This window comes from Xiphias gladius, chromosome 8 (assembly GCF_016859285.1).
Source record: "Xiphias gladius isolate SHS-SW01 ecotype Sanya breed wild chromosome 8, ASM1685928v1, whole genome shotgun sequence".
Lineage (NCBI taxonomy): Eukaryota > Metazoa > Chordata > Actinopteri > Istiophoriformes > Xiphiidae > Xiphias > Xiphias gladius.
In genome coordinates this window covers 11,253,646-11,273,969 of record NC_053407.1, presented here as the reverse complement: position 1 = coordinate 11,273,969, position 20,324 = coordinate 11,253,646, and the positions used below count along the sequence as shown (strand labels likewise).

At 38.9% G+C, this 20,324-nt stretch overlaps 1 protein-coding gene across 11 annotated transcripts in view; it reads right to left on the bottom strand.

Annotated features, from left to right (window-relative positions):
• The window catches only part of osbpl5 (oxysterol binding protein-like 5), a 35,346-nt gene extending 16,586 nt beyond the window's left edge, over positions 1–18,760 (bottom strand). For 5 of the 11 annotated variants that reach the window (XM_040132124.1, XM_040132132.1, XM_040132127.1 and 2 more), the window contains exons 1-2: positions 18,494–18,760; positions 4,695–4,756 (exon numbers count right to left, since the gene is read on the bottom strand). The gene's annotated coding sequence lies outside the window, so the exon portion shown is untranslated. Of the gene's footprint in view, positions 1–4,694; positions 4,839–18,493 lie in introns of those variants that run through there. The other 6 variants (XM_040132129.1, XM_040132133.1, XM_040132130.1 and 3 more) reach the window with 4 other exon arrangements.
• Between the last annotated feature and the right edge of the window lie 1,564 nt (positions 18,761–20,324).

The following is a 20,324-nucleotide window of genomic DNA, read 5'->3' as shown; positions in this document are numbered from 1 at the left end:
TTACAGACTCCTCAGACTAATATATCCCAATCAATCAATGACCAGCTGCTAAAGACAAATACAGTATGGTTTATTTATTTGTTGAAACAAAATTTCACTAGCAACTTTGAGCAAATTTGTCAAAGGATATAAGGGAAAAATTAAATAAAAAAAAGACTAGAGTTCCTGGCAAGTTTTTAAATGAATCAGAGTTTGAGCTATCACACACATAAATGCACTTTTAACACACACAAAGTTGGTGAATGTTGCTGGCTAGATACAGCTAATATCTATATTTTTCAGTGTATTCTCATTTTATAGAAAATAAACTTGGACAGCGAAAACACATAAGCAGTCAAATTAAAAGCAAAATAAGGTATCTTGTTTAGAACACAAGTTCAAACCTGCGGTCAAGTCTTAGAAGTCTTACAAGTCCTTGTGACAGCTACAGGCAAAATACTTTAAATACGTCTCCTCCTGCTACTATTAGCAGGTAAGGTAAATACGTCTCCTCCTGCTATTAAAGCCTCTAGCCACTCTTATAGAAAGAAAAAAAAAAAAAAAAAAAAAATCACACATTTTAAAAGGCAATAAATTCTAGAAAGTATTGTAAATATTGAAAAATATTTTTATTTGTATTTTTGCATTGCCAAACTATGAAACATGATCCTATTCAAAATCTTCACGTTTGTTTATTGCCTTTTGTTTGTTTTATTTTACAACAAAAAAGCTGCAATCCTTTTTAGAATCTAGCACTGTCAAAACTGGCTAAAAATGACGTTCGATTATGCCTTTTAAAAAAACACAAGTTACAACCATTCGAATATCTACTTTTGTGCATTATGTCTGTAAGAGGGCAATAATACAATGAGAGACATGACTTCTTGGGTGCATATTTCGAGTTGCACCTTCACGTTGCTAGTGCTGGAATGTTAGGCTAACTTTAGCTTATATTGTTTGCATACAACTCTATCTAGAGGTATCACAATTTTGCAGTATTTCCAAAAGGGGCTTTTTAGAATGCTCAGAGTGCAAATCACTCTCTCTGCGGCTGATCTGGGCTGTGAACTCTCTGCCATGATTACTACACAGTTGTTGCATTATTTGCTCGTTTCAGCTTGATCCAAATTTCAATTTCAATCAACTAAAGTGACATTGTGTGACACCTGTCCGTCATGCAGTGCAATCAGTGCAGCGGCCCAGGCCAACGCGAAAACCGGCAAGGCAGACAGCCGCAGTACTGCTGCTTTTTGTTCACAATTTTCACAATTGAATGTCTGTTTTTCTTTGCAACTCAATTATATATTCGAATTTAGAATATTCGTTGACAGCCCTATCCAGTCTGTATTGGACTGCAGGGTGCTCTCACACCCGAGACGAACGAATACAAGAATGCAAGTTCTGCTCTTTGTCAAACCAGTCACTTTTATAGTCGTGTAACAAGTCAGCATACGAGCTAAATAAACGTAATGCAATGAAGCTATACTTTTTCTATACACCTAATGACTGAACAGCCACTGTGCTCCCTGTCTAGGTGAAATCCGCTCATTCTTGTCCAGCATTTAATCTTCATTAAAAATGTACAACAACCATTAACATCATTAATAAAAACGCACAAAACAGCATGAACTGTCTAATAGATTTTTTTTATGAAGTCTAAATTATAGTGCCTCTCAATCCATTAGCATAAAGACTGCCAGGATTATGTAAATACCACAAAAAGTGCAGGCTTGTCATAGATGTGTTTGTTTTTTCCTCTTGTCCGGAAAAGTGTGGCATATCAAGACATTTTAACTAGTCACCAAGTTTTGCAAAGTAGTAGACAAGAAGTCATATTATATGCAAATGATAGAATAAATAGGACTGCTGCATCACAGACAGACATCGGGAATCTGTTAGCCCTTTAAAGCATATTATAAATCATATATAAAAGCTTTTTTTATAAACTGGTCTGTTTCATAGAGCCTCTAAGGTACCACGGATCAACCACATGCCAATATGCCATGGCAGCTCTAGTGTTAAGTGGCACTCTGCCTGTGTCTGGTTGATGCTATGAACTTTATCTCTGTTCCACATTTTCACTTCTTTCCCTTCCTGTGCACCAGAACTGATTACGCAATGATAATTAAAGTTTTGGTCAAAAGATAAACACTTCCCACAGCCTGTCATCCTCCCTCTTTCCTCCCATCTCCTTAAGATGTCACTTTGCTTTACCTTTAAGGATCTGTTCAACCAAATTACATAACAATATGTCTTCTCACTGTCCCCAGGTGGTACCTAGGCTTGCAGACAGTTTCAGTTTTATTTGCCATGGTCTAAGATCTCCACCACTTAAACTCCTACTGCCTCACTAATAAAATGTGAATCTACGTTTCCATAGTGGTGTGTTTTGTTTGCATGTTGCCTGTTGCATGTTGCATGTTATGTTTGTGGATTCTCAGATCACACACAAAGATGGATAAAGCCACTCTCCAACCATCGGGAACACAATGAATCAACATAAATCTCTATATGGCTGCCTCAGTGTTGATCTCATTAAATTACACTTTGCTTTACTGCTGGGTCCTCTGTTTTCTGTGAATGGAATTTTACAAAACTCATTACAGATGATGTGCCTGACAACCAATTTGCACTTACTTTTCAGGCCCAGAATGTATGGTTAATCTTTGATAAAGTGGCTCCAGGCTAACATTTTGTAACAATATAGGGGCCTATGCTAATTTCAGGTACGACCCATAGATTTCATTATTCCATCCTACATCAAGTAATTTATTGATCAAATGATAAGCATTAGACTCTTAGAAAAGACTGAATATGTTACAGAGAGCAGTTCTGCTATCAACCACAATTTCCATATTTCTATTTATGTTGTTATTCCTGTCTACAGCAAATCAAAGCCCAAGTGGATCAGACTTTAAACTGTTAGTACAGGTTACCTAGTCTACTTTGTTATTCAGTCATTCTAATTTTAACATGTAAGACTTCAGAAAAACAAAACTCCTCAAGATGTGTGCGACAAGGAGACAGACATAAAGGTGATATTTTGGTATTTTAGCATGTACTTAGCAGTACCTCTTTTGGTTGAGTTGGTGGAGATATTGGATATAGAATATGAAAGTTTTCTGTATTCTGTACTTTCCACTTGTGAAACTTTAAACTGTTGCTATGGGGTTACTGACACAAACAAAGCCAAGCCAGTGTGATTCACTGTTGATGTGATAGACTGGACATGTAGAGAAAAATAAGACGTCCTCCATCTGTTGAACCACAGCACATGAACTTTTAAATTCCATTCCCAGTGAGTGGACACAACAGTGTGTGCAAAATGCTAGGCCTTTTAAATGGAACAAAGAACAGAAAGGAGCTATGTAACCAGTCATTCAATCAGTAAACAGGAAAATAAACTGTCAAGTATTTCTGATTATTTTACTATTGTAGTAAATCAGATAGTCTGAATGTGTGTGGCTTTTATGCTGGACAAAAATAAGATAAGAGTAGCCTGGGTGTGAGCTACTGGGTACAGGTTGAGACATTTTGCTGGGTTAATGTGTAATTTGCTGTTAAACCTCATACGTCTTCACGCTGCACACACATGCCAAGATAAACAGCTTGGGCAAGGCTGAATCCAAACACTTCCTAACTGACATAATCGGGCAAGCGGTGCTTTTTTTCCACAACAACCACAGTACAGCCTGCTGCCATCTCAGGGCTATAAGGAATAGCAAAGCAAAATTCCTAACTAACTGAAGTAAGCACAAAACAATTTTGGGATATCAAAAGCAGAGATACAGAGATAACTGTGTCACTACTATTAATGTGATTACTCTAATCCAAAAGAAATTGTTAAACAGTAAGAAGGATTAATCCTTCCGAGTAAGTATCTGCTTGTTAGTGTAATAACAACACCTGCTTTCCATCTTTATACTCAATGGACAGACGTGCTGAATAGCTGACTGTCTCTAGTAGTGACTAATATACAAAAAGACACTGTGTATTTTGGTCTCTCCTGGATGTATAAGTGTACCAGAGTAATAAAGATGGAAGGCTGAAAAAAGAAACAGCAATTTGTCTCTACACTTTTTCCGCCATTGTATGAAAGATCAACATGTACTCCAGGGCTTTGTGTATCTCTCTGAAGTATCATTCTGTAGCCAACTGTGCTTGTGCAACCCCAAACATTTACTCCATTCTAACCCAAATGACCATGACACACCCTGTAAGCTGCTGAGTTCTGTCGAACTGTTTCTCTTCTTTTCTTTCAAAGCTTCACTGTGCTCCAGCTTTGCAACACTGACACACAATTGCTTACATGGCCATGGAAAAGTCACCAAAAAAGCTAAAATGTTGACATTACGGCACTAACTGACATTCTGATCAAATAGCTGTAGAAAGCTATCTTAAAATGTATTTAAACGTGTCAAAAACAGAAAGTATGTCTATTTCACACCTTCAGAGACATGTCCTAATTCTCTCTTCTGCTTAGAAAGTTAGTAATCCCTTCTGGCAACACTGGGTAAAAATGTGCTTGTATTTGTGTCGAATTTTGAAAGTAGATGGTTCACAAATTAAACCCTTAACCGTGAACTGTACCATGTGAGTGGCACATGAAAAAAATTTGATTAACTTAAGCTAAAACAGACAGCTAGCCGATTTAAATGAGCCTATGCATTATTAAGACATTAAAGACTGGGCCAGCAGAGGAGAGCTGGGCTTACCTTTCACCTGAGCTGCAAGAGACACCGCATCCAGAGGCCTTTGTGGGAGCAGCCTGTCTCACCTGCAAAGATACTAAAGTTAGAGAAAGGTTTCTATTTTACTCACACAGTACAGACAAACTGCCTCACTCCCGGTGACTCTCCTTCCCATGCTCCTCCTGGTCACACCACTGTGCTAAGGAGGGAGGGGCCCCACCCAGTCCCAGTTCTAAGGAAGCCACAAATGTCTCTCTGCGCAGAGTGCACAGTCTGCTTGCCACCTGCACACACACCATTGCCAGTCAGTTACAGCTACTCCCCAGCTTATGTAGATTTGGGGCAAAAGAACTACTTGAGCCGTCGATCATGTATCCAATCCAATCCAAAAAAAAAAAAAAAGCTCAGTGAAAGTAACAGTATGTCCCATAGCACTTACAATGATATTTCACAAAAAGAAACAGGATTCTAGTGTGTTTACCAAGTCAACAGAAATACACCAGCAGTTACAGCTAACCATAATCAAACACAAACACACTAACACACACTACCACATTTATGGAGGACTACTACTATTCTTACACTAGACAAGTACACACCCTAGTAGGATGTGAGTCCAGGAAGACTGGAGGTATCTGAATCCTGCATGACAGTATGTCCATTTTAGATGAAAATGATGAACTCATTTTAATTTAAATTTGGTATCTCGTTCTAATTGGTTGTACTCGGCATATATTGTATTGTTTACAGCTAAAAAAAAAAAATCTGTTTCAACACCCTATTCTGGTCTTTTGTTTTCCTATGAAATGGTTCTTAATCCTGCCAGGGCAAAGAACAATGCATTCTCTAACAGCTGGGATGTGTGATAAGCCATAAATCCAAATACCAAAACAAAACACATCAATTCATATGAAGGCATGCACATAAACACATTAATATGAGTCCTAACAGATGCAGAGTCGTATCCACAGATTCAATATTGTAATCACTCAGGTCAATAAATAAATAAATTTAAAAAAAATAAAAATCTGTATTGCACCAGTCTTATTACAAGCAATCACACGTTGCATTTTCTTACAAGGTTTCAGGACTATTCAAAATGTACCTCTGTAATACAGACCTAAAAAAAGGTTTGCACAGTAGATGTTTGTCTCTATGAAATTTCCGCTATATTTTCACCAGGATCGTATAACATGGATATTTTCGCTGGCCTTCACAGGAATCAGAACTTCACCAACTAAAAAAAAGAAATCACAGTTTTCAGTCCACAAAATTTTAGCAGTTCAAAAAAAGGACTTGGCATGGATCACTGTGGATAACACCCTAGCTAATGACCTAATGGCAAGCGAGCAACTGTAAAATCGGTTGGGCACTGGGGTGGAATCTGTGCCTTTAAATCGTATCGCCGAGCAAAGGAGGAAGCCATAACACTTGAGTATGTCTAACCTAAATAAGAAGTGAACTGAGAGAGAATCCATGAGCTGACAGCCCTTGAGGGACAAAGACAAAGGGGGGAGGCAGAGCAGAGGAGATGGCATCCAAACACAGACAGCAACAAGAGAAAAACATAAAAACATCGAGAAGAGAGAATGAAAGGGTAATTTACAATGGTCTCATTGGGTACGGCATTATCAAAATAACAAAACAACCATGATTTTTATTTACATTTTTTGCACTAAAGACAGATTTGTTTGACATATAAAACACACTGCAAGTATTGTGCAATTACAATGAGAGGAAAATTGAAGGAAGTGGCCCAGAATGTGGCATGGTTTGGACGGAAGAACTCCAAAAGTACACCACTTTCTCATACACATGCTATCCTACATTTCCAGAGCAGACATTTAAGTATCTGTTCTTAAACAGATAAACTACATACCATGTAGAAATGACATTGTGATATTATGAGATTTCATTCAGTACATGACCAAAGACCAGGAGAAAAGTGCACAGCACTGGCTAAAGAAAGCTGATGTTCAAAACTTTCACTTAGTGTAGAGACCTGTGGTTCTGCCAGAGTCTTTTACTTTTAAATTTTACTTGTAGCTTCAAGTAACTGGGCCAAATAAAAATCAGCAAAGGAACAATTAGCCTCACTAGCCCTACAAATTGAAAACCATATGGTTATGGATGGGTGAAAAACTGCCACATGCATTCTGCATAACCAGCACTCTCTGCACTTCTCTCCAAGCATACAACCAAGTAACTTTTACATCAGAGCACTGTGAGCTCGCCAACTTTCCCAGTAGGGAGCCAAGACTGACTCATATGAGTTGTCCAGGCCAGATCTTGCCCCTGATTTATAGTTGTGTCTCTGGCTCAATTAAGGAAAAAAAAAGGAAGGGCGTGAATCATAACTTGAGGCAAGACGTAAGGTGCTTAAACGGAGACTATATTAGTGGTGAGAAACTGAGGCAAAACTGATTGACAAAGTGCATATATCTTGATTGGCATAAGATATTATTGATGTATCCAAAATATATGAAAAACTCAGTACACCAAGTTCTTGCATATTCGCACCAGTCCCTCACAGTGTTTGAAATTCTGCACATCACTACTCAGATTGACTTGTGACACAATTTTCATAATTTTGCCTCTGAACACCACCACAATTGATCTGCAACGAAGCTATCAAGAGGTGACTGAAGTGTAGACTTTTTAGCTTTAATTCAAGGGGTTTAACAAAAATATCACATTAACCGTTTAGGAATTATAGCCATTTTATACATAGTCCCTAATTTTCAGAGGCTCAAAAGTAATTGAACAATTTACTGACAGTCAGTTGCATAGCCAGGTTTGGCCTGTTCCCTTGTTATTTTATGACAAAATTAAGCAGATTAAAGGTCTGGAGTTGATTCCAAGTGTTGAATTTGAATTTGGTAGCTGTTCAGGGTAAGAGGCTATTATTAAGATGAAAAAACAAATCTATCAGACGGATAGCAGAAACTTTAGGAATGGCCAAATCAACAATCTGATACATTCTTAAAAAGAAGAAACGTACTGGCAAACTAAGCAAGACCAAAAGGCCTGGAAGACCACGGAAGACAACCAAAGAGGATGATCGCAGAATTCTTTCCATGTGAAACAAAACTCCTTCAATACATCTAACCAGGTCAAGAACACTCTTGAGGAGGCAGGCGCATCATTGTCAAAGTTGAATTCTTTTCATATCAAAAAGCCTTCAAAAGTCAAGCAAAAGTCAGGCAGTCTCATCAACTGCCACCTCTCCTCCCTCTCCATCCATGTATACCCATTTATCGTAATGTAATTTTAAATAAGGTTGAAGTAGGTCAAGCATGGCTACGCAGTGAAGGTAGACAGTTGTCAAGAGCCAAATATGAAGTCAGTGTCTGTTGTGGGAGTACGTCTTTTCAATTAATTGATTACTAGGCAAAGTCCTTCATCTGCCCCTGGATCAGAGGCTCTAATCCATGTGGATAATGGAGGCTGATATTTACAAATGTCTTTTGGTATACAGGGACTGTTTGTCCAGTTGAGCGAAGCCACACAGAAAAAAAGACCATAAACTTTATCATTCTCCCAGGATGGATGCAGAAAAATCAGAAGCCTGAGACATAAGGATACAAAGTGAGCAATCACTTATCATAATGACAGCAGATTAGACTTTATAAGAATGGTACTGGGTCTACAGGCACTTATCATTAAGTGCACTCAAATGCCTTGCAGACTAATTATTGCTCATCACATGTCCTCGTACCCTGCGGTACACATTATGAAAGATGTTTATAATGTTCAAGTTGCAAATTACAGTAAGGAAAGAAAAAATGCTGCAACGATATTTATACAATGACAGTATCTTTTCCATTTAACTGGGTGTATTTACCCTTTGCAGCCTGAGAAACTTCACTTAGTAAATTTGAGAAGTGTCTATACTGTGTCACACTGGCCTTTATTGTGGACAATGTACTGCTCTACACTAATTTCATATCCACAGCTCTGTTTAATGCCTGAGCCATTTTTCCTCTAAAAAAACCCCAATTATCAAAAAAAATTTTGCTGTAAGCATGACTACCATTTACATTAGTCATGTAAATGGTAGAACTCGACATAGAACCCACAATTCGACATAACAATTACCAAAATATTAACTGCAAATGGCAATTCATCTTCATAAGTGAACTGTGGTTGTGGGCAGCCAAGTTTTTAAATAGGTGATCACCAGGTTGTTAATTAAATATTACTGAAACATAATAGCAAAGCAGCCTTATATTTCGAATCTGCAGAGAGAGGGAGGACAGGGTGTCTCAATAGCCCTTTTAAACAGGGGATATAGGTATGACGTGGTTCTACTAAACATTGGTAAAACCTAAAAAAAAAAACCCCAAATAAATTCAAGTTTCAGTTTGCTCCATTGACTTGCTCTCTCATGCTCACCCACTCATGCCTATTCTCTCTCCCTCTATCTCTCCTGGGAGATGGCTGAACATTTTAACATCAGTATCATTAAATTAGGATTCCAGTCTGAACAGAGACTTCTGTTCACCAAAGCCTGGTAGTGTCAACTCAGGACGAGAGAAAGGCTGTGGATCCAATAAGATCGACCGCCAATCCACTTCACTGTGTCGATCTGGATGAGGTAGATAAGGTGTCTTTTTTCCACTGCTTGACAATTTACATGTGGTGAGCACATGAATGTATATGTTGGCCACAGACAAACATATGCATACATGTGTCTATTCCTCTTCACCTTGTTGGAAGTAATTCTTTACATTTGAATGTCTGCATCAAAGTTTCAATGAAAAACAGACACTATCACTTATCATGTCTCTAGTTTACACAATGGTTAGTGAAGCACCTAATTAACCACAGCCAGCTGTGTTGGCTGTGAAAATTATCTACATTATTGTAAGAAGACACTGGTCAATCACTAAAAGAGGCTTGAATGTCAAAACCATCACCAAAATCTAGGAAATGCTGCATCAACAAAAGGATCATAATCTGGCATTAAAGGACATCCCTGACATTTTAGAAAAACATACTTTTGTGTTCCCATACAGGTAGTCAAATGAGGAGATATCAATTTCATCTCTGTGCATTCAAACGAAAGATCAGACCAAGGCATGTTTATCTAACTACAGAAGAGCGGAAGCAGAGGGGAAAGGCTGGAAACAGGGAGACAGAAACACTGGAGTGACAGAAAGTGGAGAGATGAATGCTGCAGCAGTGGTTTAAGAAGTGTCTATGACCGTTTTTGATCATTTTTTCCTGCATGATACCTGGTCACTGTTGGAAACCATTATAACCAAGATAATTCAAAGTGTCCATGGCACTTTTATTGCTAAAAGTCAAAGCTACAACCCTTTTACAACCACCTCGAATATACAAGAGTAAATGTTAAATGACCAAAAGATAGATTTTGGGTGAAGTATCACTTAAAGACTGAAGTCAGACGATGATCCAATGTCATGGAACCCATCCATGATCTGAAACCCAAGGTCTTTCTTAAAGGTTAATTCAACACTTGCCTTCTTGTAGCTGCTTTGCGATGAGTTACGTTTGAGCTTCATTTTAATGTAATTTAACAAAGTTTCACTTTCTGTCCTCACCTGACTACTCCGTTAGGAAAAAGAGACTTCACACAGTCTCATAAATAAAACGCTGACACGTCAGTATTCAGTTTCCAAATCAACAAAGTTGTGAGATTACATTAATAGTTATTAACTGATTTTTTTGTAGCCAATGAAATGACATGACATGAAAATATCAGCTGCCAGATGGCAAAAATTAGAGCCAATCTGATTCAATCTGCACTGAGCACCATGATGACCCTCCAAAGAGGGCTTTAACAGGCTGATGCTAAAACCATGACGTAATCAAGCCTCTCAGCGATACCTCTTTCATAATAAAACACTGTTAAAAGTATGTCAAAAACCTACAACAACCCTGCTGTAAACTCAACACAGACACTGAAGCTTATCCCTTGAAACTGCAGATTATAAGCATTTGACATGGGGTGTGCTCAGTGCCAATCACTTTCTGGGACTGGACAAATTCCCTGTACAAGGCTTGCTACTCAGAAACAGCTTTAAAACAAATGTAGTAAGAACGACATAGGCACCGCAGCCTCATACCTGTAGATCATTTGCAAATTTTTGACCACTGCTTGGGAGTCCATCAAAAAACGAAATATTTATAAAAGAGTAAACACAGGCAGGAAGCATCAGCCTTTAGTCTAAATATTCAGTGGGTAAACTAATGTGGCTGACTGCTACCTAATAACATTCATGTATGTATTCCATGTACACAAAACATGCAACCATGTATCATCTACACATACAAACTTGAAATTAAACTTTTACAGCTTTGGGGTATTGCATCTGTATGATTTTCTATATTAAGTTTCGCAACTGTAACTACAATTTCCAAAATGTAAAAACACTGGGTCTAGAGTAAAGTTGGCAGCTTTTACACAAGCATCAGTGCCATACATTAAGCTAAAGATGAGTGAGAGGTGGATATCGATTGCAGAGGCGCTAGCTACCTTGAGAATGCTCCGGCAGCCACTGCCTCTATGAAAAGAAGAGCAGGGGCTCTACGGTGTGAAACCTGCTCTATTAATACACACCAACTACCCAGCAGCCTAGGAACAAACGTCAAGGGGTCAGGAGGTTAAACGCTAACCCTACATTTATGTGTGGGAGACGGATAGGGCAAGTAAGAAGCAGACAATGAATGAAGAACAAAAAATTGTGAAATATACAAAATATGTTTTCTTCTATTTAAAGAATAGGTGCAACAAAGTTTGTGACAGGACATTCTCTTTTTATATATGTAAGCATCATGGAGATGGAAAAAAGTCTGCATTTTCAACTGCAATCAAATATTTAACACATTATCTTCAGAATATTTCTTGCAATATTAAAATAAATAAACTGGCACAGGCTGTCACAAGTGGCCCTGAACTCAGTCTATAAGTAGGAGACAAGATGGGCCCATGCAGAACAACACTGGGGATACACTGTCATCCTTGTGTACACTGTGCCGCAGTCTTTCTGTTTATTAGTAAATTAAACACAAAAATAAAGCAACAAAGATTATTAGTTATTAAATATTATAAGACACTACACAAGTAACGTTATGAGCATTCTGCAATCTGCTTGGGTTTGGGGATTAGCTTCTAAATCTGTATGTGTTTTTTGATCTTTACCGGTATTGCAACTGCTGTTTGGTCAATTAAAAGACGATGCTTAGATATAACATTTATAAAATGATTTCAGAACCACTACAACTAAAAGAAAAACTGTCATCTAAACTGTCAGCTAAATGTCTACACCATTGTCTCATGAGTTAGTCTCATGTTCCAATTTGGTTTACGTTGTGGTTATCACAGTATCAGCCTTGCTAATATTATTCTAGCATAAAGTAAATGGAGTGGGGCATCAGGGGCTAACATTTACGTTAAGTTGGCACTTTGGCTGAGGAGTACAATTTGTGGCGTAATTGTCGGCAAAATGGTAACGTTAGTAACGTTAAATGAGTAGTGCCAGAGTCCAAAAGGCAGTAACGTTATACAAGTGGAATCCCAAGTACACTGGCTAATTTTAGACTCCATGGAACAATTGTTATCACCTAACTTTACATCCAAATTGTGTTCGCTAAATCGAAATTACTCAACCTTATCAGGTCAATTAACAGTCCCAAGCTTGACATATCATCATATAAGCCAATTAAAGTTGTCATTATGCTACTGTAAGAGATTTTTACTTTAAAGCACGCCCCAATTTCAAAAACTCCTTAGATCGACAGGGATTACACAATTTACGTATTTTGGATTCAAAACGAATTTTCGTCACATGGTGATAAATTTCCACCCCTACAGGATTAATGTGGTACCATCACAAAAGACTACTTTCTACAGACATCACAGGGTGTTATAATTCTGCATTGGCATAAAGAATAGCTAATATTAAAACACTTAAATTTTCCCCAGAATGAGTTTGCATGTCACAGACAGCTTTAAACATTTAACTTTGTATGTATGGGAAGATACAGCATACAGCATATGTCACCTTGTGTGTTCTTTTTCTCAATTTAATTATGCAGCCATTTAATAAAAATGTCAGCACTGTTGTACTGTGTTCAAACAGACGAGTTTTTTGCTGAAGGAAAAAGTTACACTTTGTGAGAAAGGGGCCTGTTTTTAAATTACAGCTGTAAAGTAACTTAGCACAAAAAAACTCTGCACGACCAAGGAATGGGCAGGGAATTTTGGCTCAATAGAGGCTGCTAAAAGTGCATTTGCTCTCTGGGGGCAGAGAGACAGATTCAATATGGAGCAGTATTAGCCTAGATTCCCCCTCTAGATGTCGGGGAAAGCATTTATATCTCAGGGGAACTGGAACCACGCTGTGCCACTTATCAAACCCTGGAGTAGGACACTTCCATTGTTAAGAGCAGTCGGATTCAAACTTATAGTTTATGTAGGCATCTTTTGGAAAATTAATAGGAAGAGTTTGATATTGAAGTGTGCCCAGTTTTTTGTCTTATTTTGACAATATAGCATGCCTCGAGACTGCTTCAGCACATTCATTCCACTTTGTATTCCCTATTGCGAATTTTGCAATTCAGGCAGAAGCTTTGCTTATCATTGGTCTTCAGTTCTCCTTGTTATGTAGTCTCCTCCAAATGTCTCTCCGCATCTTTTGGCACTAATTTTACATTAATTATCAGTCGCTTCATGTCTTCTTGTAGCTGCAACTATTTTGGCATGGTCCAATGCAGTGTAAAAAACGTTCTGGTAGCAGTCTCTCCATCTCTCACTGTTACTCAGCACTTTCATATCAGCTGACAATAGGGCTGGGCGACAGGGCCAAAAATATTATCACAATATTTTTTGTCATATTGATCGATATCGATAATTTTCAATATATACATTTAATACCATTAATGAGAACGGCAACATTGGGCATGCTTGTTATGCCAAGGATACACACAATGTGTTATGGTGAGTAAAACTGCATGTAAACATTGTTTACAAGAAAACTCCATGACATACCTTTTAATTTAGTATGTTCAGTTTAGGACCCACATAAATGACAAGGTTTGTTATGGTTCTAAACAATCATTTATTTTTGAATCAATAATTTGATACTCTGTGCAACCAACATGGTATAACATTTATGCTTATTAGGCTCATGTAAAGCAAGACTACATGTCAGTAGTGGTGGCACTGTGTGTAAAGCTGCCCTTCCACTTTTCCCCTGAATTCTACACATAGCTGAGGCAGCAGTGTTTTTGAAAATGTTTCTATCCTGGGACTTTATAGCCAGAGTCAACCACTTTGATTACCTTTTTATACCTAGTTTTTCCTTTGTTACCTCCGCCAAGGAGGTTATGTTATCACCTGTGTCTACTTTTTGTTTGTTGGTTCGTTTGTTTTGTCAACAGGATTACACAAGAACTACTGAACCGATTCGCACCAAACTTGGTAGACGGATGGGGCATGGGCAAAGGAAGAACCCATTCAATTTTTGGGGTGAATCCAGATCTGAATTGGAATTTTTTCTCTGGTGTATGTTGTTTGACATTGGCCTTGGAGGAGGTCTGAGCTCCATTGAACGCATTTTCAAGTTCCAATCAGCATCCTGCCTTTTGCTATAAAATATGAAATTGCACTTGCTGTGTACCTGTTTCTTTTTGAGCATAGGGAGTAACGACTAAAAACGTAAACATTAGCAACTGCTGCTGCGGTTTGAACTAATGTTACCACAATACACTTGTTTACAAACTTGGGCGCTTGTGCTAGCAGGTTAGTGGCGCAGACTTTGGCTTTTTGTATACTGGGATGTTGAGATGTTAACACTTTCTTTTCAAATGGTATACAAGTTTTGTTGCGTTTCCCATCTTCGTTAGGCATGTGTGTAAACTAAACAATTAAACATTGCTGCCCTGGCTAATCGGCACGAGAAATACTAGTCAGTTAAACTATTTATTAAATGTTATTATTGTAAAACGCCAGTTAACTGTTGCATCTAAAATGCTACGTGGCCACCCGCCACCAACTAGGGCTGCAGCATGCGCAGATGGCAGCCCCCGCTAGTGCCCGGATGTGGTAAACATGCAAGATGGCAAGTGGGACAGAAGACGTCTTGTAAAACCAGCATGGTTTGGCAGTATTTTGATCTAGAAAACAAAAATAAGATGTGTATGAAGGCTGTGTCAGAATAAACTGGGATTTAACCACTCGACCAGTGCAATGCATAACCACATTCAACACAGGTATGTGGACTTCACTTGCAAGGAAAGAAGGCTGCTGGTGCTAGCACTGCTAACATTAGCCACACTAGGCAAACCAATATGACGTATGGCGCTTCCCATTAATTACATAGACTGTGGCGGCCCACCACTGTAATTTGTGCTGCCACGGTTTCATGATGAACCGAAAATATTTTTACATTTCTCACAACAATATAAAAGATCTCTAACGTACTGTTTTGCACCATTGCTTCATTGTAGAGTTGTGCACTGCGCATTGATTTGTTCAGCCCCTCCTTGCCCCGCTCTCTCTCAGTCTGTCTCTCTCACTCAAACACAGTTGCGGCCAGTGGACCATTTCTCCTTGATTTTACACATGCACAGAGGGCACGTACACAATTTAAGTTAGGCATTTCCAAGGTGTGGTCTAGTCTTCAGAAAATGCATTTGAGCTTCCAGCTTTTCCAACAATGCAATTTAACTTGTCGCCTTTTAAGCAATGCATTTCATCCGTAAGCACATGCATGCATTTTGGCATAATGAAACACATTTTACATAAAGTGTTTTAGAAGTATGGTGCAAAATACCACCAAAATAGACAAAAAAAACCCTCAAAATAGACACAAAATGACAACAGACAACTCTCCCTCATATTTCCTGTCTCTCTATGTCATATTTTCAAACAAAGGCAAAAAGAAAGATCCAACTGGTCATTTAAAATAATAAACCACTGTGCTCAACTAAATTTCCAAAGAAAGATTATAAATTCCTCAATTCTAACATCCTGATACAGGGTGACTACTTTTTATTGAGTGTTTGTGGGTTTTTTCCTGCATATTCTTATGATATTTATTTCAGATTTGACTGTAAATGAGGGGAGAAAGAGGAGGGATGACCTTGTCTACACTGTCAACCCCTGCGCCACCAGGACCCCCCAGGGGGCTTCTTCTGCAGAGTCACATCTACGGTATGTGGTGGAAATGGTATTTTCTGAGTTTTCCTCACAGCACAGCATGGAAGTTGGGACATCTGTTGCTGTGTCTTCCTGCTAGAAAAAGCAGTGATTTTAAAAAAAAAAAAAAAAAAAAAACACTAACCACCTACAGAAAGAGACTCAAACACCTCTTCACATTCTCACCACCCTTTGCTTTTTCCTTCATTGACTACCATTCTCTCCCCATTTGTCATTCATGGCAGGATGAGCCACAGTTCTAGTTGACAGGATTAAGGACCAACACCATTAAATATCCCCGCCTGATTAGTGCAAGGTAACTGTCACATGGCATGACCAGACTTGTATGGGTGTTAACAGATCCCCATAGAAAACCTCCCAACATTATAAAAACTAAGTTTGAAAAAGTAAAACAAAATGGACTAGATGTTAATTTGTTTGGTTATAGAGGATTAGGACTCCCTTTTGATGAAGGGCATTAGACATAGAATGTTTGAAGCAACAAAGACTTCATGAAAACCAGCAAATAGGAGTGGTGTTATTGATGTCATGACCTATTTCCAATAGCCACTCAGCATTGATGACCTTAAAATGCCTGGTATAGCACCATCTCTGCTATTCACATTACTTGCAGTCTGACATTTTGCGGTCATTCAATATCACATCCATTTTTGTCCAATGCGAGTCTGACAGAGAATCCTGATGTTGGATATTAGCCCTTTATTTTTCTGTATAACCTAATCTGAAAGATTGGAGTCGACTGAAAGTGCAGACAGATTACAGAGAGGCTGAGGAAAAGAGTAAATGAGGACTTTGCAGAGCTTTGACAAAAAGAGAAAGTGGGGAACAAAAGACAGCCTGTTAAACTGTCTTTTCTCACCCTGCTGCAATTTCCCAAATATCACCTCACATTTCACCTCTAGAAGTCTGGTATTCATTTCCTCTTGTGCTTCGATTGTCTTCTCTTGAGATTATTTTTTCCACTATTTTGAGTGACACATTGCAGTAAGCCTTTTAACTATTAACTAAAGTGCACTTCTGTGTTATTCTCATCTCTTGCAAAGCTCAACTCCACATAATACAACACGATTAAAGATGATGAGCTCTTCTATCTTTGTCTGCAGTAGGAATGGATGAAGAAGGGTGCGGCGAAGGGGCACTCTAAAAACTCCAGGTTTAGTCATTATGTAATCAAGTATAGCCCGACCCATACTGGATATTTGAGTTTACTTCCCATATCAGTGTTTGAGTTAAAAACAATTTGATAATAATGTAATTGTCAATATGCATTTTTTTCATAGACACATAACACAAAGAAACGTTTTTGATAAGGATCCTTTAAATGTGTGACTTAGATATGTACTGAGTAGGCATTTTGCAGTTGAAAATAAACTTTTCTGGGCCTAGAAACTGCTTCTAAATAACCTTTATTAACTTTTTTTAAAAATTACCTAACTTATATATTTTGGCATTTCTCTACTGATATTTCTTACTGGCTGACATATATACTGATCGGACACACATATGTACACTGATACGTCTGCAATAAGCCAGTACTGGCAAATTATCAGCCTAGTTAACAAAAACAATTGTTTTTTTTTTTTAAATAATAACGTCATTTTAAAAGCTGTGTCATGTGAAGAAAAAAAAAAGTTTGCTTAATTTTCTACAATCTATCGCGTAAAAACTCAACACAACCCAGTATCCTAAATGTTGATTGAGAGAGGTCTCTGCAGAGAAGCCTGTTGACAGTTATAACGCTGGTGCTAGTAGTGAACACGACAAAGGTTACAGCGTTGGCAGACCAGCAACACCAGAGTTGAGCCATGCCAAGGATGTCTTGGTCTGCAGCGCATAATATTTGACATTTAAATGTCTACCAGCCTCACTGCTCTCCTCCAAATCATCTATCACTCCACACTGCATTGTGTCTTAACGTTGCATTCAGCAGGTAAAACGTCGTGCACTGAAGGAAATAAGGATCCAGTACGGGGTATTACGATTCCTTTCGAGTAATGGAGGTTATTTTGTGGTACCATTAATCGCTATGGTTATTCGTCCGATTTCTGGTCTGCCCACATGCGCTGTTATGTAGGTTAACGCTATCCATTTTTGATCGGTCCGATTTCCCAATCCAGTTTGCCATTACACTTGAAGCAGGTGACAGCGGGAAAGTAAACCGTATAAATACGTGGAAATCAAACAGAGATCCTTGTCCTTGCTTGTCACTGACACCCTTGACATCTTGGCTAGTTGCATGGTTGCCATGCAAACAAGTGACAGCCAAGCTGTAGCCGCATGGGGCACGGTGTGCCCCGCTAACGGGGAGATGAGGTTTTACTTTATGTGGCTAGCTAGTACCCAGTCAGTACCCAGGCAGGAGGTAAACCAGACACAGATAACGTTACTATCGCCATTGACCACATTTCTCTCAAGACTGCGTCGTTAGAACTACCGTTTGGATCCTGGGGGGGGGGGGGCATATTATCCCCATTCTACAAGTCAGCGCTATCTGAGCTCCGCTAGTTAGCGTAAGTTAGCACATAACACACCCGTTAGATAAAGACATACAAGTAACGTTCGCTGAAAATAGCAAGTTATCTTTCCTCGCCGCGTTGGCGTGGTGTAGCAAGAAAGCAGCTCAACGTAAACTCACTCTGTGTCGACCAAGGCCGGCGCTCATACAGTTGTTTCCGCGCTTCCTTCCCAGTCCAGCGTCATAGCACGGGTCTGTGGGGAGTGGGTGGCGGGCGGTGGTGGACTGTCGGGAGACGGCTGGGGGAGAAGTTGCTCCGTTTCAACATGGAGAGCGTGGAGCGGACTGGATCCTCCCGCTGCTGCGGCTCGCCTGGCTGCTGCCACGCTGGGGAGCTCTGGCGACACCTGTGGCCGCAGCAGCGCACGGCACCTGCTGCGTGGCACTTCACCCTACAGTAGGGACTTGCCATGGAGATCCAGTAGTTTATGCGACCCACAAGAGCAAACGTTACTCATGTCAGGATAACAATTCGAAATTTTTAACTCCTACAGTGCATTTCACAGGGATACATTAAATATAAAGAACCTTCTCTTAATTAAAAGTAGCACTACACAAAGTGAAAATATTCCATTACAAGTAAAAACATTCCAAAAAAAAAATTTTTGTCTCAAGTAAAAGTACAAAAGTATTATCAGCAAAATGTGGATCAAGTAACAAAAGTAAAAGTTTTTCAGCAGCCCAATGGCTCCTGTCAGTGTTATATATCATTTTATCGAATAATTATTACTAATGCATTAACAAATAAATACTATAGCTATAGTGTGTTTCATATACTTTTTACCACTAGTATTTTGTTATTTTGGCTCTACTTCAGCACACCCCGTCTGTTGTTAGCAATTTGATGATGAGTATTTGTCCGTGTCTTTTTGCTTTAATTTCCTGGGGCCAATCTGACTTTATTGTGTCTTGCCTCAAACTGAATGTCCATCATGGCTTCACTGACCAAGACGTTCAGCCAAGTGAGAGCCGTAAAACGACCAGAGCGTGCTAATACTGAACCAAAGGCCAGACATCAACAGCCACATTCACAGTACATTCATTGTAACGACAAGTCTGGAAGTCAGGTCTTAACTTGAGGTCAAGGCAAGGTCTCTACATCGCTGTGTGGTTTTAGATTTCCAATCAAATCCACATTTATGACTGTTTTTCTACTATTTTCAGAGCCTTTAAAAAAAAACTTATTACCAACTCAATCACCTCAGTCAATAGCCAAAATATTCCAGTGTAATCCATTATGGTGGATTTACTGGCACATAAGCATTTGAGCTCATCATTAAATTTGGATCACCCAGTTATCTCTTGTCCTATTTTAATTTTCTATTTACAGGTTGGATTGTTTTCATAATGGCTTCAGCTCTCTGTGTACTTTTTTTTTGTTGCAAATCACAGCATAGGAGGCTGGAAAGAGACATTCAAATGCCAAATCTATTTTTAGATCCAACTTGTGGATCTGAGAGACGTTAAACAAGGATGAGGAGGAGGAGACGGGGGAGAGATGGAGAATTCGGGGAAAGGGAGGAAAGGTACTGTATAAGATGTGAGAAATATCAGGCTTAATGGAGCCGACATGCTGACAAAAACTTACATTACCACCATGTCAGGTGTCTCATGTAATGTGGGAAAATGATTTCCCTTAAAAATCCACCATATTTTACAAAATCCCCTAAGTGTAGGCCCGATGTGAGCTGTAAAATTAAAAGGTTGTGCAAGGTCTATGTATGAAGCTTTTTCCTCATGAAGTAAGAAACAGAAATTGCATTATTTATTCGTCCTTTGAGGGTGCTCTTAGCTACCTGCAAGCTCAAAGTTGCTCTGAATAATGCAGAGGTGTACCAGCTCAATCCTCCTCCACAGCACACATCGTATTCAATTGCTGTGCTCCTTTTGATGCGTTCCATTTGACCGAAACAATTCAGAAACTCTTTGCATAATGAATTGATCAGTAGTG